Source organism: Schistocerca cancellata, chromosome 8 (genome assembly GCF_023864275.1).
Source record: "Schistocerca cancellata isolate TAMUIC-IGC-003103 chromosome 8, iqSchCanc2.1, whole genome shotgun sequence".
Classification (NCBI taxonomy): domain Eukaryota; kingdom Metazoa; phylum Arthropoda; class Insecta; order Orthoptera; family Acrididae; genus Schistocerca; species Schistocerca cancellata.
The window spans coordinates 247,238,553-247,262,896 of NC_064633.1; positions in this window are offsets into that span (position 1 = coordinate 247,238,553).

A 24,344-nucleotide genomic window follows, 5' to 3' on the forward strand; every position below is an offset into this window, starting at 1 on the left:
TCCATCATTGCTTCTTCGACGTATAGACTGACAGTAGGGACGAAGGGCTACATGTCGGCCTTCAACCTTTTTTAATCTGAGGACTTCGTTCTTGGTCTAACTCCAACTTTCCCTGCAGCTTACCCGATTTTCTTCTGAATTTTGAACATCTTGCACAAATTTGATATTGTCGAACACTTTATCCTAATCCACAAACTCTTATGAACGTGTCTTGATTTATGCTTACATTATCAAACGTAACGGCAAAATTGCGTCTCTGGTGCCTTAACCTTTCCTAAAGTCTAACTGATTGTCAGTTAACACATCCTCAGTTTTGTTCTGTTCTTCTGTATATTATTCTTGTCAGCAACTTGGATGCGTGAGATGTTAAGCTGACTGTGCCATAATTCTCATGATTATCAGCACTTGCAGATTCGATGAAAAGTATCCAGACAGCGATAGTAGTGCGAGTAGTGCGCAACTGACTGTGCGATTTATCAGTTCTTACAGTCTTCGGAATTGTGTGGATGATATTTTTCCGACAGTCTGATGGTGTATCGCCAGACTCATAAATTATAGACATCAAAGCGAATAATCGTTTTATTACCATTTCCGCAATAATTTTAGAGATTATAATGTAAAGTTATCTGTTCCTTCTGCCTTATTCGATTTTAAGTCTTCGAAAGCTTTTTTAAAATTCTGATTCTAGTACTGGATCCCCTACCTGTTACATATCGACTCCTGTTTCTTGTTCTGTCACTTCATAATACAAGTCCTCCCCCTCATAGAGGCCTTCAGCATACTCTTGCACTTGACCACTCTCTGCTCTGCATTTAACACTGGAATTTCCATTGAATTCATTCTTAATATTATCAGCCTTGCTTTTAATTTTACGTAAGATTGTTTTGAATTTTCTGTATGGTGAGTCAGTTCTTCCGACAATGATTTCTTTTTCGATTTCTTCATTTCTCATGCAGCCATTTCACTTTAGCTTCTCTGCGCTTCCATTTATATCATTCCTAAGTGATCTACATTTCTGTATTCCTCAATTTCTCTGAACGTTTTTGTACTTCCTGATCAACTGAAGTTTTTCTTCCGTTACCCATGGTTTCTTCGCAGTTACTTTCTTCGTACCTATGTTTTTCTTTCCAACTTCTATGACTTCTCGTTTTAGAGATGTCCATTCTTCTTCAACTGTGCTGCTCACTCAGCTATTCCTTATTACAGTATCTAAAGCCTCAGAGAACTTCATTACTATCTTTTCATTCCTTAGTACTTCAGTACCCCACTTCTCTGTACACTGATTCTTCCTGAATAGTTTCTTAAACTCCAGCCTACTCGTCATCAGTAATGCATTGTGAAATGGGTCTGTATATTTTCGTGGGTACGTCTTACAATCTAGTAGCTGATTTCGGAATCTCTTTCTGACCACGATGCAAACTGAGATCTTTCCGTATCTGCTTGCCTTTTCCAAGTGTACCAACTCCTCTTGTAATTGTTAAACAGAGTATTCGCTGTTACTAGCTGTAATTTATAGCAGAACTCAAGTAGTCTTTCTCCTCACTTATTCCTAGAACCAAGCCCATTTTCTCCCGTAACCGTTTGTTTTAGTCCTTTCCCTACAATCGCATTCAAGTCCGCTATAACCATTAGATTTTCATCTCCCTTTACGTACGGTACTGCATCAACCGTTCAGTATCCTCATATATTTTCTGTATCCCTTCGTCTTCTGCTTGTGACATTGGCACGTTGAACTGAACTTAGTTGTTGGCGTTGATTTGCTGTCGATTCTGATGGAACAATCCTATCACTGAACTGTTCAAAGTAACTCGCTCTCTGCTGTTTTCCACTTCATAGCGAATCGTACTCCTATATTACCATTTTCTGCTGTTGTTGATATTACTCTATACACATCCGACAAGAAATCCTTGTCTTTTTTTTGTTTCACTTCACTGACCCCCACTATATCTAAAACGAGCCTTAGCACTTCCCTTTTCAGATTCTATGTCTTCCCTAGCACTTTCAGACATCTGACATTCGACAGCCCGACTTGTAGAGATCTTCCAAATACCTACAGAACCCGTGTGCCTTACACTGACTCCCTGAATGACTGACTGTATTCGTGAAGAACCCCCGTAAAAGCATTCCAGGGGGCACAATTTCAGATTTCAGTAACATCGTCTAGGGTTTATGTTATTTTTGGAATTCACTTAAAAATTGTGTGACACAAACACATACAGCAAAAATTGAATTTGTTATTTTATTTTTCTTTGTGTTACTCATGAAACATTTATGAATTCGTTGAAAAAACAGTATCCATCGACCGTCCATAATTCGATTTGTACTGTAAAGTGAAAATTCCTTCGTCAAGGTTTGAAGCTTTCTTCAAGATTATCCGTCATGACTTGGCGATGCAGTTTGTTATATATATGGATAAACGTTTGAGCACAAGTAAAAAGATTCTTCAACGCTATAAAATACCTGTACACTGAGAAAAATTGGTTAGTTGTCAGGGTCTTTCGCGGCGGTACGCGTGAATAAAATGTTCTTAATTTTCATGCTGCGTCATTTCGAATAGGACACTCGAGGTTTCTATGGATATCTCTGGTATCTCGTCAGGAGTAAAAACAGCAAGAGAGGATAAGCTGGCTGCTTTCTTGCCATACTTTGGGGCAACAAGCAGCAACTTAGGCTGTGTGCTGCAGAGACATGAAGTAAGACATGTGTTCCGGCCCGCCCCCAAGATACGAGATATATTGCCCCTGTCGAAGATAACATCGCTCTTCCTGTACCCGGTGTGTATGGTGTTCATTGCGAATGCAATTCACAAAGTTGTGGGCGCGGGAGGAGGGGGGGGGGGGAGCATAAGCGGCATATTAAACAAACGGAGCTTGGCAAGTCGGTCATGTCTGACAATTTCCTGGATAAAGGACACAAAATACATTTCGAAAAGACAAGTATCTTGGCTCATGGGTCAACGTATTGTTGTTCCCATTTACAGGAGCCGGATTAGAATAAACAGCAACAATTTAACAAAAGGGTACGCGCTTTCTAGGGCCAAGGGGCGAGCCCTGGATGTCGAAAGAAAGCAGGGATTACTGCTTGACGCTTGCAGGCAGCCGAGAGTGGCAGTCTCAAACGTGGTGCCGGGCACTCGCGCCGTCTGACGTCACTGGTTCTCACGGCAGGTCGGAGCTGATATGAGCTGTCCTACTCACCTTCCGCACGTGCGTCTTTTCAGCACTTGTTGGTGCCAGACGCTGCAATCCTGCCTACCTGAGCGCCAGCCACGGCCCCTCTATCACCAACCCTGTTATGCTGCCTCGCTTTCACATACACATCCTAGCTTTACACTTATACACACACTCCATATCTTATTCCAGCGAAACTTCAACTACCTCCCTCTCCCAGAGAATGAAATCCGCCCAGATATTTATCCCTCCTACAAACCTTAACTCTTCCCATTGATCCCCCTCCATATTAGTGCTGCTCTCTCCTTTATCTTCTCCATACATCCCCATTCCTTTCCTCCTGTTACCACTACCCTAAAGACACTCCAAACTAGTCATCCTCTATCTTTCCCACCTTCTGTATTCTCACTGTCTACCCCAAACCTCCCCTTCATCTCCATACGTTTCCCTAACTAAAAATGGTTCAAATGGCTCTGAGCACTATGCGACTCAACTGCTGAGGTCATCAGTCGCCTAGAACTTAGAACTAATTAAACCTAACTAACCTAAGGACGTCACACACATCCATGCCCGTGGCAGGATTCGAACCTGCGACCGTAGCGGTCGCTCGGCTCCAGACTGTAGCGCCCAGAACCGCACGGCCACTCCGGCCGGCGCGTTTCCCTAACTGACCATTATCTCTTGTAACCGTACCCTAAGCCCTTTTTTTCAGTCTCCAGGTTTCTTCTGACTAGTTAGATGCGGCCCTCCATGAATTCCTCTCCTGTGCCGACCTTTTCATCTTAGAGAAGCACATGCAACCCACGTCTTCAATTATTTGCTGGATGTTTTCCAAACTCTGTCTTCTTCACAGTTTTTACCCTCTACAGGTTCCTCTGTCACCAAGGAAACTATTCCTTGATGTCTTAACACGTGTCCTATCATCCTGTCCCTATTGCTTGCCAGTGTTTTCCACATATTTCTTTCCTCTCCGATTCTACACAGAACCTCCTGATTCTTTACCTTATTAGTCCACCTAATTTTCCACATTCTTCTGTTGCACCACATCTCAAATGCATCTCAAATGCTTCGCCACCATACAATTCTGTGCTCCAGACGTACATTCTCAGAAATTACTTCCTCAAATTAATGTCTATGTTTGATTCTAGTAGACTTCTCTTGGCTAGGAATATCCATTTTGCTATTACTTGTCTGCTTTTGATGTACTTCTTGCTACGTCCGTTATTGGTTACTTTGCAGCCTAGGTAGCAGAATTCATTAACTTCATTTACTTCATGACCGTCAATCCTGATGTTAAGTTTATCGGTGTTCTCATTTTGCTATTTCTTCTTACTTTCGTTTTTCTTCGATTTACTCTCAATCCATATTCTGTTCTCATTAGACTGTTCATTCCACTCAGCAGAGAATGTCATTCTTCTTTCGCTGAGGATAATTATGTCATCAGTTAGTCGTATCTGTTGTATCGTACTTTTCATATAACCAAAGAAGGAAATTTTACTAGTCGCCACACTCAACTATCTATAGTGCGCTGATGGAAACACTGTAAGAGGAGGACGAGGAGAGCACTGAAACACTGATAAGGATTAGATACAAGAGCTCACTCATTTACTGATGAATGCTCAACTTTGTAGAAATCGGTTCAGGCATCAGATCCTAAAGTTCAGCTACTAGTCCAGAAGCTAAGGCTGGATAGTAAACAGTTCTTGTCTCGCTAGAATGTTCACTGAAGACGGGCTGGCGTGGACTCATTAGAAGCAGACGGTGGGGTCCCGGCGCATATCACTTCTCTGATAGGCGCCACCGCTGTGACTTCGTGGTGCAGCACTCGCTGAGGTATACACCGTCTCAGGAGTGGGTTCTCGATCTATCGACACCTGTGGTGCTGCCTGGTGGTGCATGCTGTGCCTACGACACTACAATATCGTGGATACCCATTCACCTTGAATTTTAGTTGCACTCCTGAACCTTTCTTTTATTTCCACCCTGTATTACATCCTTTTTCATCCGAGCACTTCGTTCTTGATCTTCCTCTCTTATTATTCCCTCTTGTCTGTTGTACAAGTTGTATATTATCTCTCTATAGCTTACCCCTATTTTCTCAGAATTTCAAACATCGTACACCACTGGACATGGTCGAACTCTTTTTCCAGGTCGACAAATTCTACAAAGGTGTTTTAATTTTTCTTTAGTCTTTCTCCTGTTATCAACTGCAACGCCAGAATTGCCTCTCTGCTGCATTTACCATTCCTAAGGCCAAACAGATCGTCATCTAACACTTCCTCAGTTTTCTTTTCCATTCTACTCCATATTATTCTTGGCAACTTGGATGTGTGGGATGTTAAGCTGACTGTGCGACTTGTCAGTTCTTACAATGTTCGCAATTGTGTGGATGATATTTTTCCGAAAGTCTGATGGTGTATCGTCAGACACATACATTCTATGCACCAATGTGAATAGTGGTTTTGTTGCCACTTCCCCCAATTATTTTAGAAATTCTGATGGAATGTTATTTATCCCTTCTGCCTTATTTGATCTTAAGCCTTCCAAAGCCTTTTTAAATTCTGATTCTAGTACTGGATCCCCTATCTCTTCTATATCGACTCCTGTTTCTTGTTCTGTCACTTCATAATACAAGTCTTCCCCCTCAGAGAGGCCTTCAGCATACTTTTGTACCTGAGCACTCTCTGCTCTGCATTTAACACTGGAATTTCCATTGAATTCTTAATGATACCACCCTTACTTTTAATTTTACCGAAGATTGTTCTGACTTTTCTATATACTGTGTCAGTTCTCCCAACAATGATTTCTTTTTTGATTTCTTCACACTTTTCATGCAGCCATTTTACTTCAGCTTCCCTGCGCTTCCATTTTATTTCATTCTTAAGTGACTTGTATTTTTGTGTATTCCTGAATTTCTCTGAACATTTTCGTACTCCCTTCATTCATGGATCAACTGAAGTATTTCTTCTGTTACCCATCGTTTCTTCACAATTATCTTCTTCATACCTATGTTTTTCTTTCCAACTTCTGTGATTGCTCTTTTTTGAGGTATCCATTCCTCTTCAACTGTACTGCCCACTCAGTTATTCCTTATTGTAGTATCTATAGCCTCAGAGAACTTCAAGACTATCTCTTGATTCCTTGGTACACCCATATGTCACTTATTTGTGTACTGATTCTTCCAGAACAGTTTCTTAAACTTCAGCCTACTCTTTAACACTCATGTGATCTGAGTCTATATCTGTTCCTGAGTATGTCTTGTAACCTCCTAGCTGATTTCGACACCTCCGTCTGACCATGTTGTAAACTAATTGAGATCTTCCGGTATCTCTCGTAATTCTTGGGTGGGGGGAGGAGGGAGGGGGGTTATAGTTTCGTCTGTTTGCTATTCCTACCCACTCACCTCGTAAATCCAATCGTCATTCGCTTCTTCACTTGCAGTCTAGGAGCAACAGCTTGAGTATTGCTGTAATGATAACTAACAAGGGGTATAAATGAGTTCCAATTACCGAAATTTAAGTTTCAGCCTAGTATAATCCATTGAAGTATTTTTTTAACACTTGGACTACACAGGGCTTCACTATTACTCTCTTCACGAAGTAACAAATATGTTGATACACTGATACATACAGTAACACTACGCCACAATACATCATCCTACACTGCAATCCAGGTGCGGCGTTCGTGGAACTGTAGGTAATCCAAGTTTCATTTACGGATGAGATACTCGCGGCATCTATTTATGTTCTCGCTATTGTTCTCGTAGTTTTTTGACTTTGCGAACCGTGGATTACGTCTCGTGAGGTACTCGAATGATTACACAGCATCAAACACCTTTATAGTTAGAAAATTTACTTCTTCTCTTAACCTGTTTCCTTAACATCTTCACACCAAGCACACGGTTAAACACCTCCACATGACTCCCTCGCTTGTTCTGGCGCGAAAAAACAAAGAAGCGACCATAGTGCTGTCATCATAATCGACATCAGCGCTATTCGACACATGCTTACATTCTTTCGTATTCGTATGCTCTTTTCTATTATTTGCTTTGTTTTGTTTTACTATTATCATTAGTATTTGCATAACAGCGCATATATGAAAAGAGCCGCGAAATATCTTTTAGTAATGCTGTGCTATGAATTTCTTTATAATCATTAATTTTCAACAAAACAGAATATATTGGGTTCTTATTGTTCTGTATCTGGCTTTCTATTAAAGGAACATTTTTCGTTACTGTAACTCACTCTAAAAGTCAACATATCTTCCCTACTTTACAGTTATTGAAAATGAAAATTACTTTGTTATGAATACTGCTGTTACAGTTCGCATGATTGTTCAACAACAAAATTTTGCAGTGGATTTTGGTTATCAGTAAAACACCATTCAGTACCACGACTAGCACCAGAACATGAGACTATTATCGGAGAAAAATACGTTTTCACTATAAGGTTTGCCAGACCAGAACCAAGCACAGCAAGATTCCTATTATATTACGAAGGTAAATTATCTTTTTGTACTGTTAGTTATATATATTATCAGCGGCCCGCGTCAACCTGCAACACATCATAAAATCTGCTGCTCTGCTCTGCAAGTCTGGAAGCTGAAAGAAATAATTTTATTTCACTATTACCTTCCCGCTTCTTTGCGGTATGATAGATTTCATTTAATGTAGTTTGAATACGCTGCGGCAGCGGCTCGTTCGTTCGTAGCGCAGCTCGGCACCACGGATAATATTTAAATAACTGAAAATGTCTCAAAGGAAGGGATAATATGCCAAGCAAGCTATTACAAATAATAATGCAAGGTTTCATTTAAATAACTCTATTCAAAACATTTAAATATGTTAACTATTACACACCTTTAAAATGAGTACGTAATGGCGTACATCTCTCAGTCTTGACAAAAGAAGGCTACGCTAGCGTACAATACAACGTCACAGGCTATCCTACTCGCTTAACTCCAAGAAGAAGAAGACAGAGAAATTAATGTTCGCTCTGTATTATTTATACTAGTTCTTCGACCATAAATATAATAGACTGGCCCTGACGTCATTTTCGTGGCTCCAACATCTCAGGGCTAAAGTCACGTGACTGTTGGCAAAACATGGTTGTTTCGTGTTGCGCTTTCGGCTGTACTCAGCGTTTTGTCGGGGGAAATGGCATTACATTTCACGCGTAAGTGTTCCTATGATGGTGCAGATGCGTTTATGGAAATCTGCTGAAGTGACTTTTATGTTTTTTACACTTGAAATAGAGTATCACGTAAATTAAAGTGTTGAAAGTGATGCCTGTGAAGTCAGACTCATATTCCATTTTCGAAAGTATCTGTGATAATTCGGTTACAGAAGTAAGTATAACTGTTTCTCGTTCCTACTCATAGGTTCCCTAAGGATGAAAACCGAAGGCAGCTTTGGATACAGGCTCTGAAATGGAAAAACTTTAAGCCATCTGCACATACGCGCCTTTTTGTATATACAAGTGAGATTATAATAAGGCAAGAGCACCTATAGTCGACACATGAAGAGAATTTTTTTCTACCTTCTGATACTATTAAATAAATGTAGGCTCCAAAATTATTTTCTGAAACTTCAAAGTCTCACCTTTCATCTAAAGTGCCATTTTTTTTAAACTGATAGTTTAAACTTTTGTAAAAATAATAGGAACTGAACCTTTAGAGTGCACCTAAAATTGATACTCTAAAATGGACCTGCTCCTAAAGTCGACAATTTTGGCACCTATAGTTGACGTAATTCCCATATCCCATTTTCTTTTATAAGTGACTAGAGTTCAAAACGCGGCGAATCCAATGTTAGAAGTTTTGATACGAGCCCACTCTTACCGTTTAAAAGAATTTTAACGACATTTTACTTAGTTTATAGTAATTTCGTCCCGCTGGCCACCAGAGGGGCGTTCGATGTATTTGTTAGATTTTATAAATGGTACTATGAACAAATCCAGGTCAAATGTAGTTCTGACATAATTTTTCGCAAATAAAAAAGTAATTTTTGTTGGAAGCGTTTGGCAGTCAACTGAGAAATGTGGATAAAATACGATACAAACATAGGATGACAGACCGCTGATTTGAAATCCCGCCACGTTTTGCCAACAGTCACGTGGTTTATGTTGGAGCCACACCAGCCCTATAGCTTCTGCACAGCAAGGCCAGTCTACTAGTATCTATGGTCGAAGTACTAGTTGCACATTCTCATCTTTGTTTGATATTTATCGTCTGTGGCGGTTTCAGTACTCGCCGACACAGATATTATCTAAAATAAATAATAAAAAAATACATAATTTTATACAATAACAAAATATGATACACAAGGTTTTCTCGTTACTACATAATATGTCTTTTGCTAATAGACATTACAATGCCCCCTGGCAGCAATTGACTAACGTTAAGAATGTTCGGCAATATGCTGCCACTAACGTCTGTTTTGTCATTGTCTGTCACCTTAATTGGAATATTCACTGTTCACTTCTTAGCTCTTTTGCACTATAGTTTTAATTACACTCTTTATAGTTTTCTCACACTTTGCGAGGTGACCGTAAACCTAGTCCCAGGGTCCTTACAGTTATCTGGCTCCCCCATTCGGGCTACGTGCGGTCAGAAAACCTGGGAAAACTGCGCCGGAGCCATGGTCATCTCGCCGGGTTTGTCTTAACACACAGTTTGATTGTTCATCAAAAAAGGTTGGACTTTATCCAATGTTCACAGATAACAAAGGCTATTTATGACAAAATGTTAAACCTTTAGTCTCTTTGTTAAAAATGTACCTTCTACACTCATTCATATTTGTGTTCTGTGTTACAATGAAAGTCACTCATTAAACAGTTTTACAGTAGTGTAATGGATTGTCTCTGCACTTACTCACGAGAAATGTTCTACCATGGTATGGCATTCGTGCCAGTTTACTTCACTAATATGATGAAAACATATCATATATATCACTGAACCAATGAATATTTTGAGTCTACACACAGTAACTAAAGAAAAAAAAATTTCGTCACGTAATTTCGTGTCCAATAAACCATTTTCATATTAGTACATTAACCACGTAGTTGGCAGTTCGGTTGAATGACAACAATGTTGTACGAAGCGGGCGGCGCGAAGCAATTGTTGCGTAGCGTCGTCTGGAACGCGGCGTGCCGACGACCGCTGGGGTCGACGACCGGCTCACAGTAACAGCGACGTCGTGCTGAGGTGGCGCCCGAGCAGTCGCGAACCGTGCCGAACCATTCACCAATGTCGGCGTGTTGCAGTGGTTTACCGCGACCGGCTGGCTGGCGGCACGGCACTCTTCTCTGCTTCTCCGCATGGCTCTCCGTCGTAACGCATGAAACAAATATTCCACAACGGTGTACTGTCTTTAAGGATACAGATTACTAGCTGTGGAAGAAAATGCAACTTGGTTAAAAGCGTTTATTGTTCAGTAAGCCGTCGCTTCGCTGGTATGCACAGGATGTTTTGTCGTGATAACAATTTTCTTGTGGCATTGTGACACTGGTATTCAGGGTTCGTCACACGCACATTGTACTACACACTTTCACTTGTTCTCATGGTCGATACGCTGCCAGAGCGTCTCTCAACACGCGAAAATGTTTCGGTTCACACACACTAAATGTCTCTGTCGAGCAATGTTTGTTTGAATCGACTCCGAACGGATCACTAACTACTGTTTTTATACACAGTATATTGTTCGTTGAGCACTGCACTATGACAGTTAGTCACTCAACACTTGACTTATACCGACGTATATATTGGTGCAGATACAACAGTCATTTTCTGTCCCTACTACACACAATATTCCGTCCTTTCCTCGATTGTTTATGCACACAGTTTATTTTTAATGCATCTCAACTGTTCTTAGCATAATCACTCTCATCTACATTGAGTCCATTGTGTTTACCTTGTCACTACACACTTTTAATGCTATTACTAGGCGTATATGGCCTTTTTGTAATTATTTAAAGGTGTGTGATTTTTGGTACATAGCTTTCTTTTCCTTTTTCAGTGTAGTTTGCCAGGTTATAACCCATCTAGCAAACAGATTTTACCATGTGCATGACAGCTTGACTTCATTTAGTACTAGTATTATTTTTAATGATCTGTCCTACAGGACTACAGTGTAGTTTCCCCGTTGATTGACTTGATTCGCGTATCGCGTAATTAATATTCAAGGGCGTGTACCAAGTACACAGGCTTCAATTGAAGCATCGATACATACAAAGCGGAGTTCACATGGAACGTTTTTTTTTTATTGGATTCTGCTCCAGTGTCGTTCTCAGATCACTACTGGCAGTAAACGTTACATCACATAATTGTTTCGTACTACAAAGTCAATTTTTGGCTAGTAGAGACTCTCTCTCAGGGTTCCTTAATTCTAACACAATTACATCTGTTACTTTACTATATGGGATTGCATCATTAATTGTACTTACTTACTACAAATGGAAAATAATTCAAAAAATTAATCCTTATTTTATCAACAAAAAGATTGTTCGTTGCTTGATGAGCATATAGTATTTTAATGACACTAATTGTCTGTAAACAAAGTCTTCCCTTTGCATGCTATTGCTCAGTTTACTGATTCTACTTCCTCAAAGTTTAATTATACACAAATTCTTTCTTAAAACTAACATACTTATACTCTAAAAAACAATTGAAATCTTCTTATAACTACTACTATTTACATGTGACATGTCACTGAATAAATAATTTTACATCTTTACGTGGATACACTCCTTGTATCTTCCCCGTTTGGGGATGTGCTAACAAATAGCTACATTCGTGTGGCACCTTTATTACTTCAAAGGGCCCTGAATATAGCAATTGCCACTTACTATTTTGCTTTAAGGTGGCTGAGGATTTGGGGTGGTTACGAATAAGCACCATGTCCCCTACATTGTATTTCTGTTTGTTAGTTACTCCTCGGTCGTACTTCTTTTTTCTCTTTGCAGCAATTCCATATGTTCGTCCCAAGTAGCAGTAGCGATTACAAGGTCATCAACATATACTGTGATTTTTTCTAACAAGTCTGGACCCAGTACCGTGTCTAGAGCAGTAATAAATACTCCAGCACTCACATTCAATCCGAAGGGAAGTACCTTGAATTGGTAACTTCGCCCTCCGAATATGAAGGCTGTGTACTTCCTTGATTCTGGTGTTAAGTGGGATTTGCCAGTACGAACTTTTAAGATCGACCGAGGTCAAGTACTGCACTCCGTGAAATTTTTGTATCTGCTCATCTAAATTTTCTGGACGAGTCCTGACAGGTATAATAATTTTATTGATGTCCCGCGCATCTAACACCAGCCGGATTTTTCCGTTGGCTTTCGCCACTGCTACAAGAGGACTACTGTCTGGGGAGAAAGAGGGCTCAATGATATCCCACTCTAACATCTTCCGAATCTCTTTAGCCACTAATTCCCTCCTCGACGAAGGGATGGAGTAAGTTGCGCGACAGTATGTTTTGTGGGGCATCACCTCTATGTGATAGTGGTACCCTTTGACTATTCCTGGTCGGTCGGTAAATACCATGGTATATTCCGATAGCAGCTGCGTCAACTGTTGCTTTTGTATGTTGCTTAAACTTTCAGATTCCTGTACTTTGGTTTGAAATGCCTCAACATTTGTTTCAAAATTTCGATCCTCTAAATTCGGGTAATAGAGGTCTGCTACATGTGAAAAATCATCGAGGTGTAGTACCCAGGGGTTCCTACATTTGATATTAATTCGGTTGCAACATGGCACAAGTACCTCCTTCGATTTCATCATAGGCAACTCAATCCTCCTACCTTTATTAACTATGCTTAGTTTTCCCGAGGAGAGGTCGATCACGGCGTCCCTCTCACGGAGAAAATCTACTCCCAGAATGCAGGCCACCTTTAACCCTTTAACAATGAGGAACGAGCTCACTATGGCTTCGCCCTCCTTACAAATCTCCACCTGCACCTGGTACTTAACTAATTGGCTCTGTGCACTTATGGCTCCAGACACCTTGCAATTATTAACCGGGAAAGTCGGTATGCTACGTCCTTTCCCCAGCGCTTTTAACAACTCTATACTCATTTCACTCACTGAGGCACCAGTGTCGATGATTATATTCACTGCAACATCATTGATTTTCGCTTCTATTATGGCTTGCACATTCTCGTTGCTATCTTCCTTACATTCGTGCGGTTCGGTCAGTAGATCGTTATCCATACTGATACCGTCGTTGTATCGCAGCATACGTATTCCAGGGATATTATTGTCATCCGTGTTGCTCTCACTCCACCCCTCGGCCAGCGATGGAGAGCATATCGAGGCCGATTCTAGTTTGTTGGATTGCTTGCTTGTGAGGTAATTGGACGGCTATTGTCCGCGACCTCTACTATGTGTACGTTTTGATTTGTAGGCCGCCACGACTGCGCAATAGGCGCGTTTTGCAGTGGTGGTCTGTTGTTGTCGTACCGGTCATTACCCTGTCGCTCTGGGCTTGGTCGCTGATTCTGATTCCAATTGCGATTACTGTCACTGTAATTGCTATGCCACTGACCTCTCGCATTTTTCCAGCGGTTGGTCCCTGGCAGTCCGGAATCGTACCGGTCGTCAAATCGACGCTTTTTATTATGGGACGGTTGCCCATACCCGTTCTGACTTCTACCATTATTACCATTTTGCGAATGCTCTTGCCGTTTGTTACCACCCCAACCATTTCCATGGTTGTGGTTTTGTGCACTATTATTTCTGTCATGTTTACACCCTGATCCATTATTCCGCGAGTGATCACACGCTGCTTTTGCGTCTTCCTGGATTAAGTCTATTGAATCTAGAACAGACAGGAAATGTTCCATGTCGCTCTCTGGTACGTGTATTAATTTCTCTTTGATATGAATGGGTAAATGTGATTTTAGGAGTCTTATTATGTCTCTTGGTGAGATAGGCTCGTCCCAGTAGCGCGTTTTGTTTATATACTTTTCAAAATACCGTCTCAAATTCCCAAGACGGGGTGAGTACGGTTCGGGATTGTATACTTCTTTTCTTAGCCGCTCTTGTATACAAGGCGACCAGTATTTCGACAAAAACGCCCTTTCGAACTGTTCATACGTCATGCAGCCGTCTGCTACTTCCGTAGCCCACAACGCTGCATCACCCTGAATGTATGACATTACGTATTGAATTTTCTGTGCTTCGTTCCACACACTAGGCAAGATATTTTTAAAGCTTTTATGAATACTACGGGGTGTACTGACTTCCGTTCAGTAGTAAACGTTTGAAACTGCCTATTTTTGATTAAACTATCTTCAACTAATATTTTTGGACCATATGGGTTTGCTCCTGGGACATAGGCTGTGTGCTCCGAACCGTAGCTACAGCTCTTCGCATTATCGCCTAAGGATTCACCATTGTTGCGTCGCGTATAAGTTTGTGCGTTGCCAAAAACATTGGCTGTTGGCGACATAGTTTCATGTTCAAGATGTTTGCTGCTTTGTGCTAAACCCTTTTCCAAGTCGGATATCCGTTTGTTAATATTCACTTGCCACTGCGGAATATCCTCACTGAGTGTTTGATGGTTTGCACGTCGTTCTGTACCTGAATATTTACTGCGGTACTGAACGATTCGGAATCTCTATCGGCCATGGCTGCTTGTATCTTAATATTTTTGTCGATCTCACTCCCCTTCGCTTCTAGCCATGAGTTGACTTCGGTTTCAATTTTAGTCGCTTGTTCGTTCCACTTCTGCTCTACAAGCTGTGTGGAATCTATTTCTAGCTTTTCTAATCGGTTGGCTAAGACACCTATCTCGTCTACCCTGTTAGTGTTTGCTACTTGCAGGTTGTTGACCTGTACAGTCAACTCCTGCACGGCCTTAGGTATCGACTCATAATTCTGTTTCATACCGGCAATCTCCTTTTTCATATTTTCTAACGATTGCACAAGTTGCTGGTCCCGCTCAGCTTGCTGGTGATCTCGCTCAGCTTGCTGGGCAAGGAAATTTTCTGTTAACTGGCGATCTCGCTCAGCTTGCTGGGCAAGGAAATTTTCTGTTAACTGGCGATCTCACTCATCTTGCTGGGCAAGTAAATTTTCTGTTAACTGGCGATCTCGCTCAGCTTGCTGGGCAAGTAAATTTTCTGCTAACTGGCGATCTCGCTCAGCTTGCTGGCGATCTCGCTCGGCTTGCTGTTGCGCAAATTTTGCCTGGTAATCCAGCACGCGCTCTAATATCGCCTGAAGTGAATACCCACCAGGCAGATTACCACTCTCTGGTTCCTGCTTTTCTGGGGTTGTTACACTTTCTTTGTCTACCTCTCCTTTAGCACTGGGGGGAGGTGGCATCACTTCCTGTGCTCCTGCCCCCACATTTTCGCATGGTATATCCTCAAAAAGAGTACTTGTACTGCTTAATGCATCCGTTTCTACATTTCCTGCACTAACTAATGGCTGTTCCTCAGTATCCATATTGCTCGGACGTTGACTACGCAATTTAACCATATTCATAAATTGCCTACTCGAACACAAGATCTGACAGTTTTTCCACTTGCACACAAAATATGTTAATTTATCTACAATACACTGCACACTAAAAATTACTATCTACAATCATCTTTGCCCTGTCATAAACACTAACGTCAAACTACGCACACCTCTAGCGATATGAGATCAGTTCACTGGAGTTAAGCTTCTACAAACAGGACAACTACACTATAGTCTTACCTTTATTTTATCTGATTTCGGGGTTCGGCTGCCCCGGATTATGTAGTCGTTACAGTTTATCAGTACTATCAGGATCGTTTCCTCTGACTCGCTTGCAGTAGTGCGTTTTTTCATGAAAGAATGTTTGTCCATTCATTAATACACGTCATTAATCATGATACACATACATACATTTATCACTAAATACATACATATATATAACAATAGACACTGAAAAGAAAATACCTAAAACAATTATTTTCGTGGCCACTGCAAATTCGGGCTCCGCGTTTTTGGGCGCCAGTTTCGCCTTCGTATTTGTCTTTTCTATTATTTGCTTTGTTTTGTTTTACTATTATTATTATTATTTGCGTAACAACGCATATATGAAAAGAGCCGCGAAATACCTTTTAGTAATGCTGTGCTATGAATTTCTTTATAATCATTAATTTTCAACAAAACAGAATATATTGGGTTCTTATTGTTCTGTATCTGGCTTTCTATTAAAGGAACATTTTTCGTTACTGTAACTCACTCTAAAAGTCAACATATCTTCCCTACTTTACAGTTATTGAAAATGAAAATTACTTTGTTATGAATACTGCTGTTACAGTTCGCATGATTGTTCAACAACAAAATTTTGCAGTGGATTTTGGTTATCAGTAAAACACCATTCAGTACCACGACTAGCACCAGAACATGAGACTATTATCGGAGAAAAATACGTTTTCACTATAAGGTTTGCCAGACCAGAACCAAGCACAGCAAGATTCCTATTATATTACGAAGGTAAATTATCTTTTTGTACTGTTAGTTATATATGTTATCAGCGGCCCGCGTCAACCTGCAACACATCATAAAATCTGCTGCTCTGCTCTGCAAGTCTGGAAGCTGAAAGAAATAATTTTATTTCACTATTACCTTCCCGCTTCTTTGCGGTATGATAGATTTCATTTAATGTAGTTTGAATACGCCGCGGCAGCGGCTCGTTCGTTCGTAGCGCAGCTCGGCACCACGGATAATATTTAAATAACTGAAAATGTCTCAAAGGAAGGGATAATATGCCAAGCAAGCTATTACAAATAATAATGCAAGGTTTCATTTAAATAACTCTATTCAAAACATTTAAATATGTTAACTATTACACACCTTTAAAATGAGTACGTAATGGCGTACATCTCTCAGTCTTGACAAAAGAAGGCTACGCTAGCGTACAATACAACGTCACAGGCTATCCTACTCGCTTAACTCCAAGAAGAAGAAGACAGAGAAATTAATGTTCGCTCTGTATTATTTATACTAGTTCTTCGACCATAAATATAATAGACTGGCCCTGACGTCATTTTCGTGGCTCCAACATCTCAGGGCTAAAGTCACGTGACTGTTGGCAAAACATGGTTGTTTCGTGTTGCGCTTTCGGCTGTACTCAGCGTTTTGTCGGGGGAAATGGCATTACATTTCACGCGTAAGTGTTCCTATGATGGTGCAGATGCGTTTATGGAAATCTGCTGAAGTGACTTTTATGTTTTTTACACTTGAAATAGAGTATCACGTAAATTAAAGTGTTGAAAGTGATGCCTGTGAAGTCAGACTCATATTCCATTTTCGAAAGTATCTGTGATAATTCGGTTACAGAAGTAAGTATAACTGTTTCTCGTTCCTACTCATAGGTTCCCTAAGGATGAAAACCGAAGGCAGCTTTGGATACAGGCTCTGAAATGGAAAAACTTTAAGCCATCTGCACATACGCGCCTTTTCGTATATACAAGTGAGATTATAATAAGGCAAGAGCACCTATAGTCGACACATGAAGAGAATTTTTTTCTACCTTCTGATACTATTAAATAAATGTAGGCTCCAAAATTATTTTCTGAAACTTCAAAGTCTCACCTTTCATCTAAAGTGCCATTTTTTTTTAAACTGATAGTTTAAACTTTTGTAAAAATAATAGGAACTGAACCTTTAGAGTGCACCTAAAATTGATACACTAAAATGGACCTGCTCCTAAAGTCGACAATTTTGGCACCTATAGTTGACGTAATTCCCATATCCCATTTTCTTTTATAAGTGACTAGAGTTCAAAACGCGGCGAATCCAATGTTAGAAGTTTTGATACGAGCCCACTCTTACCGTTCAAAAGAATTTTAACGACATTTTACTTAGTTTATAGTAATTTCGTCCCGCTGGCCACCAGAGGGGCGTTCGATGTATTTGTTAGATTTTATAAATGGTACTATGAACAAATCCAGGTCAAATGTAGTTCTGACATAATTTTTCGCAAATAAAAAAGTAATTTTTGTTGGAAGCGTTTGGCAGTCAACTGAGAAATGTGGATAAAATACGATACAAACATAGGATGACAGACTGCTGATTTGAAATCCCGCCACGTTTTGCCAACAGTCACGTGGTTTATGTTGGAGCCACACCAGCCCTATAGCTTCTGCACAGCAAGGCCAGTCTACTAGTATCTATGGTCGAAGTACTAGTTGCACATTCTCATCTTTGTTTGATATTTATCGTCTGTGGCGGTTTCAGTACTCGCCGACACAGATATTATCTAAAATAAATAATAAAAAAATACATAATTTTATACAATAACAAAATATGATACACAAGGTTTTCTCGTTACTACATAATATGTCTTTTGCTAATAGACATTACAATGCCCCCTGGCAGCAATTGACTAACGTTAAGAATGTTCGGCAATATGCTGCCACTAACGTCTGTTTTGTCATTGTCTGTCACCTTAATTGGAATATTCACTGTTCACTTCTTAGCTCTTTTGCACTATAGTTTTAATTACACTCTTTATAGTTTTCTCACACTTTGCGAGGTGACCGTAAACCTAGTCCCAGGGTCCTTACAGTTATCTGGCTCCCCCATTCGGGCTACGTGCGGTCAGAAAACCTGGGAAAACTGCGCCGGAGCCATGGTCATCTCGCCGGGTTTGTCTTAACACACAGTTTGATTGTTCATCAAAAAAGGTTGGACTTTATCCAATGTTCACAGATAACAAAGGCTATTTATGACAAAATGTTAAACCTTTAGTCTCTTTGTTAAAAATGTACCTTCTACACTCATTCATATTTGTGTTCTGTGTTACAATGAAAGTCACTCATTAAACAGTTTTACAGTAGTGTAATGGATTGTCTCTGCACTTACTCACGAGAAATGTTCTACCATGGTATGGCATTCGTGCCAGTTTACTTCACTAATATGATGAAAACATATCATATATATCACTGAACCAATGAATATTTTGAGTCTACACACAGTAACTAAAGAAAAAAAAATTTCGTCACGTAATTTCGTGTCCAATAAACCATTTTCATATTAGTACATTAACCACGTAGTTGGCAGTTCGGTTGAATGACAACAATGTTGTACGAAGCGGGCGGCGCGAAGCAATTGTTGCGTAGCGTCGTCTGGAACGCGGCGTGCCGACGACCGCTGGGGTCGACGACCGGCTCACAGTAACAGCGACGTCGTGCTGAGGTGGCGCCCGAGCAGTCGCGAACCGCGCCGAACCATTCACCAATGTCGGCGTGTTGCAGTGGTTTACCGCGACCGGCTGGCTGGCGGCACGGCACTCTTCTCTGCTTCTCCGCATGGCTCTCCGTCGTAACGCATGAAACAAATATTCCACAACGGTGTACTGTCTTTAAGGATACAGATTACTAGCTGTGGAAGAAAATGCAACTTGGTTAAAAGCGTTTATTGTTCAGTAAGCCGTCGCTTCGCTGGTATGCACAGGATGTTTTGTCGTGATAACAATTTTCTTGTGGCATTGTGACACTGGTATTCAGGGTTCGTCACACGCACATTGTACTACACACTTTCACTTGTTCTCACGGTCGATACGCTGCCAGAGCGTCTCTCAACACGCGAAAATGTTTCGGTTCACACACACTAAATGTCTCTGTCGAGCAATGTTTGTTTGAATCGACTCCGAACGGATCACTAACTACTGTTTTTATACACAGTATATTGTTCGTTGAGCACTGCACTATGACAGTTAGTCACTCAACACTTGACTTATACCGACGTATATATTGGTGCAGATACAACAGTCATTTTCTGTCCCTACTACACACAATATTCCGTCCTTTCCTCGATTGTTTATGCACACAGTTTATTTTTAATGCATCTCAACTGTTCTTAGCATAATCACTCTCATCTACATTGAGTCCATTGTGTTTACCTTGTCACTACACACTTTTAATGCTATTACTAGGCGTATATGGCCTTTTAAATAATTACAACAAATGAAGCTCACGTGCAGATTGCACTACAAATTATATGCAGATAGCAACTGGCTTCACGTGCAGAACTGAGCAAGATGAAATCATGTACAACGAACGTCGGTCGAGTGCTTCCCGCACAACACACTGGAGAAATAAAACTGCTCTCCCACTTGCAAACATTAGTCATCGAATATAGATGTAACATAAAAGACCCTATTGCTACAAGAAAATATTAGCGACCATACGTGATCCAGCCCAAGCACATAGCATGTAGAATCCGGGCGAGGTTCAGGAAGTAGGACTTCCAATGTCACGCATAATATACAGATTGCACTGTGTGCACCACGTTTAACCATTATAAAAGTATGTGACACCATGGTAATAATGTCGGTATTAGGACACTACGCAAGTAGTGACAATGTATCCAAAGTGAAATTTGACAGTTTATCCAGGCAGCACATGTTAGCTTATACCGCACCGTTGTCAGTTTTAAATACCAAGGTTCATACGTGTGTAACCCCTGCAGGCTGTGGAAAAAGTAGCTCGCACTTTAATGATACATTTACTGAATGAGATCACTCCCATTAATCTCAACCCGCCTACAAATGTGCAGCACATTCCAAACAGATTTTATCAAAAATGTTCAAATGTGTGTGAAATCTTATGGGACTTATCTGCTAAGGTCATCAGTCCCTAAGCGCAAACACACACACCCATGCCTGAGTGAGGACTCGAACCTCCGCCGGGACCAGCCGCAAAGTCTATGACTGCAGCGACTTCAGACCGCTCGGCTAATACCGCGCGGTAAACTGATTTTATCATTTTAAGCAATGTTAGTAGAATGTAGCAATTTCCACATGAAGCTCCCTAATAAAAGGATTACAAAAGTGAAAGACGTATACTGGTTGGTTATTATTAAACTCCAGATACCCACAGTGTCCACGGTGTGTTGTAGTTATCGTATGTCAGAGAATCTTGGTAAGTAGGCTGAAAAGTTAATATGGAACCTATCTAAGCTGGAAAATATTAGTTCCAGTTTTGGCCACATGATGCGAATCTGGCCCTGTACACTGATCGTAAAATTTTTCCCGAGGGCATGCAACTTTACTGTATGGTTAAATGATGATGGCGTCCTCTTGGGTAAAATATTCCGGAGGTAAAATAGTCCCCCATTCGGATCTCCGGGCGGGGACTACTCAGGAGGACGTCGTTATCAGAAGAAAGAAAACTAGCCTTCTACGGATGGGAGCGTGGAATGTCAGATCCCTTAATCGGGCAGGTAGATTAGAAAATTTATAAAGGGAAATGGATAGGTTAAAGTTAGATATAGTGGGAATTAGTGAATTTCGGTGGCAGGAGGAACAAGACTTTTGGTCAGGTGAATACAGGGTTATAAATACAAAATCAAATAGGGGTAATGCAGGAGTAGGTTTAATAATGAATAAAAAATAGGAGTGCGGGTAAGCTACTACAAACAGCATAGTGAATGTATTATAGTGGCCAAGATAGACACGAAGCCCATGCCTACTACAGTAGTACAAGTTTATATGCCAACCAACTCTGCAGATGATGAAGAAATTGAAGAAATGTATGATGAGATAAAAAATTATTCGGGTAGTGAAGGGAGACGAAAATTTAATAGTCATTGGTGACTGGAATTCGACAGTAGGAAAAGAGAGAGAAGGAAACATAGTAGGTGTAAAGCAGGTGTTGACAGATGTGAAAATTACCGCACTCTCAGTTTAATTAGTCACAGCTGCAAAATACTAACGCGAATTCTTTACAGACGAATGAAAAAACTGGTAGAAGTCGACCTCGGGAACGATCAGTTTGAATTCCGTAGAAATATTGGAACACGTGAAGCAATACTGACCCTTCGAATTATCTTAGAAAATAGATTAAGGTAGGGCAAACCTACGTTTCTAGTATTTGTAGACTTAGATAAAGCTTTAGCCAAGTTGACTGGAATACTCTCTTTCCAATTCTGAAGGTGGCAGGGATAAAATACAGGGAGCGAAAGGCTATTTACAATTTGTATAGAAACCAGATTATAGTTATATGAGTCGACGGACATGAAAGGGATGCAGTGGTTGGGAAGGGAGTGAGACAGAGTTGTAGCCTCTCCCCGATGTTATTCAATCTGTATATTCAGCAAGCAGTAAAGGAAACCAAAGAAACGTTCAGAGTGGGTATTAAAAACCATGGAGAAGAAATAAACACTTTGAGGTTCGCCGATGACATTGTAATTCTGTCAGAGACAGCAAAGGACTTGGAAGAACAGTTGAAAAGAATGGACAGTGTCTTGAAAGGAGGGTATAAGCTGAACATCAACAAAAGCAAAACGAGGATAATGGAATGTAGTGGAATTAAGTCGGGTGCTGCTGAGGGAAATGAGACACTTAAAGTAGTAAAGGAATTTTGCTATTTGGGGAGCAATACTATACTGCGTGAAGAGTTTGACAGAGCATTGAAAGACGTAAGTCGAAACAAGGTCTCTGCAGTAGACAACATTCCATTAGAACTAATGACAGCCTTGGGAGAGCCACCCATGGCAAATCTCTACCATCTCGTGAGCAAGATGAATGAGACAGGCGAAATACCCCCAGACTTCAAGAAGAATATAATAATCAAATCCAAAGAAAGCAGGTGTTGACAGGAGTAAAAACTGCCGAACTATCAGTTCAATAAGTCACGGCTGCAAAATACTATCACGATTTCCTTACAGACGAATGGAAAAACTTGTAGAAGCCGACCTCGAGGGATATCAGTTTCGATTCTGTAGAAATGTTGGAAAACTTAAGGCAATAATAACCCTACGACTTATCTTAGAAGACACATTAAGAAAGGGTAAACCTACGTTTCTAGCATGTGTGGACATAGAGAAAGCTATTGACAATGTCGACTGGAATACTCGCTTTCAATTTCTAAAGGTGGCAGGGGTAAAATACAGGGAGCAAAAGGCCATTTACAATTTGTACAGAAACCAGATGGCAGTTGTAAGAGTCTAGGGGCATGAAAAGGAAGCAGTGGTTGGGAAGAGAGTGAGACAGGGTTGTAGGCTATCCCTTATTCCCCGATGTTATTTACTCTATGTACTGAGCAAGCAGTAAAGGAAACCAAAGAAAAATTTGGAGTAGGAATTAAAATCCATGGAGAAGAAATAAAAACTTTGAGGTTTGCCAATGACACTGTAATTCTGTCAGAGACAGCAAAGACCCTGGAAGAGCAGTTGAACGGAATGGACAGAGTCTTGAAAGAATATAAAATGAACATTAACAAAAGCAAACCGAGGATAATGGAATGTAGTCTAATTAAATCAGGTGATGCTGAGGGGATTAGATTAGGAAATGAGACAGTTAAAGTAGTAAATGAGTTTCCTATTTGGGGAGCAAAATAACTGATGATGGTCGAAGTAGAGAGGATGTAAAATGTAGACTGACAATGGCATGGAAAGCGTATCTGAAGAAGAGAAATTTGTTTAGATTTAAGTGCCAGGAAGTCTTTTCTGAAAGTATGTGTATGGAGTGTAGCCATGTGCGGAACTGAAACATGGACGATAAATAGTTTAGACAAGAAGAGAATAGTGGCTTTTTAAATGTGAGGCTACAGAAGAATGCTGAAGATTAGATGGGTAAATCACATAAGGAATGAGGAGATATTGAATGGAATTGGGGAGAAGAGAAATTTGTGGCACAACTTGACTAGACGAAGAGATCAATTGGTAGGACATGTTCTGAGGCATGATGGGAGCACCAATTTGGTACGGGAGGGCAGCGTGGAGGGTAAAGATCGTAGAGGGAGACCAAGACATGAATACACTAAGCACATTCAGAAGGATGTAGTTTGCAGTAGGTACTGGGAGATGAAGAATGTTGCACAGGATAGGGCAGCCTGGAGAGCTGCATCAAACCAGTCTTTGGACTGAAGACCACTACAGGAACAACACTCTAAAACAAAAATATCGACGCATCACGCAATAATTAACCGAATGAGACGGAAACTGCTGGATCTAATCTAATTGTACAGAAAACAAATGATCACAATTTCAGAAAAATCGGTGATTCATTCAAGAGAAAGAGCTACACATACTGAGCAAGTCAGACGTCTTGGCCCTTGTGCAAGCAGTTATTCACCTTGGCATTAATTCATCTAGTTGTTGAAAGTCCTCCGGTGGGATTTAGTGCATTATTCTGTGCAAATGGAGCGTTATATCGTCAAAATCCCGAGATCGTTGGAGGGCCCTGTTCAT